At 33.1% G+C, this 6000-nt stretch overlaps 1 protein-coding gene across 1 annotated transcript in view; it reads right to left on the bottom strand.

Annotated features, from left to right (window-relative positions):
- The window catches only part of LOC143222556 (uncharacterized), a 191643-nt gene extending 186410 nt beyond the window's left edge, over positions 1 to 5233 (bottom strand). The window contains exon 1 of the mRNA XM_076449194.1: positions 5049 to 5233. The gene's annotated coding sequence lies outside the window, so the exon portion shown is untranslated. The remainder of the gene's footprint in view (positions 1 to 5048) is intronic.
- Between the last annotated feature and the right edge of the window lie 767 nt (positions 5234 to 6000).

Here is a 6000-nt window from a genome sequence, read left to right on the forward strand (position 1 = left end):
AATTAATTTAAAAAAACATTTTCAGAATAACAAAAGTAGACGAGTTTTAATGTTCAAAATGGTGCCACGCATTTCTGAAATAGACACATAGTTTTCTTTTTTTTTGCAATTTACACGAATGTGACATTTGTTATTCACGCACTCCTCGTGGTAGAAAGAGAAATAGTTTGAATAACAATAACTCTCATTCACACCAATAAATTCAAATATGTATATTGTGTACTGAAGATATGAATGTACAGTAATGTTCAGGTCATATATAAGGCTGTCTTCTCAAATATTTAGACTTAGCCAGTGAAAACAGTGTTATTTGTACAATCAAACAATATTGATTCGTAAACACAGGCTGTCAAAACACCAGCAAAGGTTTGTAAAACGCTTGGTAGTTGTTTGCCGACCGACAAATAGTAGCGCACAAAACGGGCTTTTCAAAGACGTACAATTGTTTAAAGATGGTCATGTGTAACAAACATATTTTTATTTACATATTTTGTGTAGGTAATAAAATATTTAGGTGTTCCACTGAAAAATATTATAAAGTTGTACACCCTTGTGCAGATTAATTGAAACAAATGGTCATTTTACAATATTTTCAGCATGGCGGCCGGTGTAGGCTCGCTCGACCCGTTGATTTCCTTTAATAGTCATTTTTTTCAAACAGACGGTGTCATTAGCTGAGTTTTTTCAGTACAATCGATCTATTTTTGGGATATATGACGAAATTTTGATGAATATTACGAAATTCGAAATTGTGCTAGAAGGGCAAGGAGACCAGTCAAAAAAACAACTTCTTACCAACTCAATGAAGAAAAAACGGTATCAATGGGGTCTGAAATACAAGAACTGGACACAAGAACAACGGAGGAAGGTGTTATTCAGTAACGAGACTCATTTCTTAGTGCATGGTCAAAGAAGTCTGCATGTTCGCAGATCTCCAGATGAGAAACTTCAAAAATCTCACATCAATCAGTTCGTAAAACATCCATTGAAGAAGATGTTTTGGGGCTTTTTCAGCTATTACGGTGTCGGAGGCTTACATATAGTAGAAGGTATGATGCGAGGACCACAGCACATCGAAGTTTTGCAGAGAAGAGTCGTTCCAGAATTGAAAAAGAAATTTCCAGATGAATCTGGCATTTTTCAGCAAGATCTGGTTCCGTGCCACACATCGAAACTTGTGAAGAATTTTATGACTACAACGCAAATAAAGGTGCTGGACTGGCCTGGAAACTTTCCGGACTTAAATTCTATTGAAAATCTTTGGGCGATTTGTAAAGAAAGACTTCGGGGAAAAGACTGTATTACGAAAGATAAGCTAACTGAGGCCATAATTGAGGTGTAGTACCGCGATCCAAAAATTAGTAAAGATTGCAGTTAACTTGTGGACTCGATGCCAAATCGGATTAATGATCTTCTGAAAAATAAAGGCGGTCATATTATGTATTAATTTGTGAGTAATTTTTGGATTCTCAGAAATAAAACGCAAAAAAATGAAAAAAATCGTATTTTTCCGTCTTGTTTCAATTAATTTGCACAAGGGTGTATTTGTATTTTTTCTTATAGTAAAGCCACATGGAAAATCTGTTGAGCCCACCGAGGAGAATCGAACCCCTGATTTTAGCGTTGTAAATCCGTAGACTTATCGCTGTACTAGCGAGGGGCAAAAATAAAGTTAACTTCTTTTACTTGTTACTAACATCTCTGTATGCAATCTTGTTTAATAACAGTAAAAGAAAATATAATATTTTTCTACTAAGAACTGTTTACAACTACTTTAAAACTCAGTGCTATACTTGAAAATTCCTTAATAATACACCTATTTGCCTGTTGTTTTTAGTAGTTTTTGGTTTCGTAAAGGTGATGTAAATTTTAGGCATACCCTACTCAGCGAAATTTTAAGATAGTTTTATGTTTTGCTTTTTAGACATAATAAGTTAAGACAATCTTAATGATAAACTGTGCAAAAACTAATCAGAATATGAATTATTGTAGCTTAAACAAAGCAGTTTAATTATAATATGTTGTCAAAAATTTTCACCTCCATTAGTTCCTTTATGTAAATTAGGTATATATATTCGAAATGCAAATTATTTGTTACTTAAGTTGTACTTTATATAGTGATCTCACCAAATATTCTTCTTTCAAGTTCATCACAGGATATAGTCTTCTTAATTATTCGTGACGCACGGCTAAGTCTAAAAAACAAGACATATGACGTTGTTGTTTCGTACAGATAAATGAAATATCAACAAATGGAACTCATGCAATGACAGTAGAATGTTGTGGAGTTTTTCAAGGTCTCAAAGTGCAATGTGAAACTGTTTCCATACCAACGGTTAAGTTGCTTCGATACCTGAATAACTTAGACTTCCATCCACAACACAAACATATAACTTCTATCTGTTGATTCTTCTAGTTCGCCACGATCATAGATTGCTTGTCCAAAGCTGGAGCAGAAGTTCGTAGCTGCACGTGGCCTTTAGTTATTGTACCGAGAATAATAAAACAGATGCTCAGTAAGATACGGTCTGCTCATAACAAGACATAAAATAGGTTTCTTGTAATATTGGCAAGAATACGTTCAGTAGTCCATTGGCATGCAAAAATATATATTTTTATGCATAAGTTGCCTTTTATGTGCATTCAAATAAAAAACCCTACCTCATTTTCAATACAGAAACGTAGCACACGTGGCAATGGCACATTTATGGTGTAACCAGGAATAAGTACTGGTGAACGAACAGCTTCTGTCTACATCTTGTGGAAAAATACCATTAACTCCGCATTTTATAGGGACTACATCCTACGACCCTTTATACTACCATATATCGATATAATTGGCCTTTATTTCAGCTTAATGGATATAATGCCCTAAACCCACCGCAATATGGGTGGGACTCTCTGAAGAAACTGGTTACATCCCGCCACGCAACTCCAGATTAAAGATGCTCTAACAAATGCTTTAGTTTTTCTGAAAACTGACTGTTCCAGCCACTTAAGGAACTTATAAAAACTACGATTTTAAACATGCAACAGTAATGCCAGGCTAATCTTGCTATTCGTTATAATTATACCCTTTGTTGAATTAAAAGTCATGAACTGCACAAATGCAAATCTACCTGTACCATATATTAATTTACGTGCGTATGTCAAATGGCCAATCACTGCGTTTCAGATCACATGGCAAATCTTCAGAAGCATTATTTGCATAAACCTGAGCTGATGTATGCTAAATTATTTATAACAGTGGTCTTGCTATTTCTTAGTTAACCCGTTATAATTTCCAAGTATCCTTTGGTAATTTTGTGCAGTGTATTACTTCTGTAATCCAAATTTTTCCAACAAAAACTAATATTATTTAAAAACATTGTGTGTTATCAAAAGTAGAGTAATATCAAAGTTAAAATATTGGTTAGATAATTTTTATCTAAAGATTAGGAATATTAAAATTACAAGAACCGATGTACAATTTAAAACAGAAACCCACCGAAAAATTCACCCATACTGGACTATACATTCCTTAGGAATCAGTACATGAAATAAAACACTCAACATGCTAAGAAACCAAATAAGCACAGCCATAAAACTATGCTCACCACATAAAACTAACGACGAATTCGACAATACTTCATCGACATCAACAAGTTTTCTCCACAAACTGTAGAAAACATTACACACACCTAGATAGAAAGAAAAATCAACTAACAAAAGTAAATATATCCCACGAATTAAAAAATCACGAAACCATATACTGCTGCATACCATATATTCCCGACATCAGAAAAATAACAAACATTTGGCAAAAACTAGTAACAAAATATGACATTCCTGTTAATACTAAATCTAACTAAACTGACAAACACCACACCAGCATTATTTATAAAATACAATGTATTAACTGTCACGACTTCTATATTGGAAGAATAAATAAAAAAATGGAAACCAGATTCAAAGAACACAAAAAGTCTCTTTCACACGTTTTCGAACACTTTAAATCAAATAAACACAACATAACCATAGAAAACACCCGAATTCTAAATAAAGAAACAAACAGAAACAAACGCAAAATTAAAGACACCTTACTTATATAACAATTCAAGCCCAAAATAAACCAATGCAAAGGAACACCTTTATACCTATATTAATAAATATAATCAACATCTAAGCACGCCCTCTGCATTCCTACACTCAGTTACACAACCCCTTTGAAACATGTGGTCAGTTACCTCTTTCTTTCTTTGTGAACCTGACGATGACCGAAGTAGGTCGAAACGTTGTTCGCTCCTCTACATAAAAAATTTTCTCAACCCGTACCAGCCGTTTTTACATATATGTATTTCTGTGGAGTTAACTGTTTAGTTGCTTTATCATTTACAGATTGCTTAAAACATATATGATGGCTTTGCCGGAACACCTAAACTACTAGTGTGCTTCCAAAATTCTTTTTCGTTCAATAAGATTGTCTTTTTCTCTAACTTTTTCATAAAAGTTTTATATTTTTTAATTATGCATGCACATGTGATTGTTTTCCCCAGTAAGTTGTTTCTATTATTACTTTTACTGCAACTTTGGTAGATATTATTAAAATTTTAATGTTAACAAGAAAGAATATGCAGTAATTGATTAGGACAGTGAGTTTCCTGAGCAGATTGAGTTGTGAAAGCTTTTGTAATATTTGATGCTTAAGTTTATACACAGCTACATTTCACGCTACGCAATAGAATTTGCTGCAGTAATATGATATCAGTTCTAACTGATGCTCCAGTTATTTTATATTGTACTCGTCAGTTTTCTGAGGGATCTTTCCGAAACAATCTTTCCAAGTAACTCCCTAAACTTTATGATTTAAATACTGAATACAAACGTACTAATAATGACAACATTGTAGAATAATAATATAACGAAGTTATACGCTATAATTTTATTCATGCCTCGAACAACTTATATAAGAAATTTTCGCATGCGTTTGTCCGAAACGTTTCACGTTTTGTGTGAGATGATTAAAACTGATCTTAACCGTTTATCATAAGCACGTGTCTTAATCCTACCTTAAAAGTCCTCTCTGTTTTCTCCAGCTATACCAGTTGTCTTTAAATTCCATACTCAACTGCAAGAAAAAGAAACAGTTCAATCGTTCTGACTCATAGTTTGACGGGATATTAAACTAGCAGGTTGGTAAAGGAACCTCCTAATCCACCTTTGTGACGAAACCGATTCGCGATGTCCAGAATAAATACTAATCAACGAGAAAAGTCTCTTACGCCCCCTATGCAGAAGTTATGTTAGATGTCTGAATCAATACTGCTACAACAATCTGTAGAATGACTACAGTGCTATCTAGTGACATTTTTAACATCCAAATAACAATATACTCATAAATACATAAGGAAAGTCTATAAATTATCGTAGATATATGTACATTATTCTAAATGAAGAAAAATTAGTTTATCTTCTGTTCTACTCATGGTGTGACAATAAATCATAACAGTATTTTATAATTTCATTTTAAAGGTTTACTCAAATGAAATAATAGCACAATAAAAATCGTAAAATACATTGAACTGGTAAAAATTATTTAAAAAAAATGATATTTTTTAGTCAACGTTCCGTCCAAACTAACTTAATACCTGAGATTGTTTCAAAGAAAACACAAACCACACCTGTGGGGCTGTGGGTACGCTCTAAAAGTGACAGTAAAACTCCTCTGTTTGTGACAAGAATTCACCTTGGGAACAATTGAATATCTGCTTTTCTCATGATTTGTCAGTTTTAATTAAAGATAGACACATTTGCACATTTGTAGCTTTACGCGAAATTCTGAAACAAACAAAGATGTTTTCCTTTCTGTCAAATTTCTTTATACTTTGAAATCTTAAAAAATCCTGAAATTTTTGATGAAAAAAAGAGCATTTTTGTTTGTTTGTTTGTAACGGGCGATATCATAGCGATATTTCATCAAGTAACCTAAACATGCGTACACATATATTGTGTCTATTTAGG

The sequence above is a fragment of the Tachypleus tridentatus genome, chromosome 8 (assembly GCF_004210375.1).
Source record: "Tachypleus tridentatus isolate NWPU-2018 chromosome 8, ASM421037v1, whole genome shotgun sequence".
Lineage (NCBI taxonomy): Eukaryota > Metazoa > Arthropoda > Merostomata > Xiphosura > Limulidae > Tachypleus > Tachypleus tridentatus.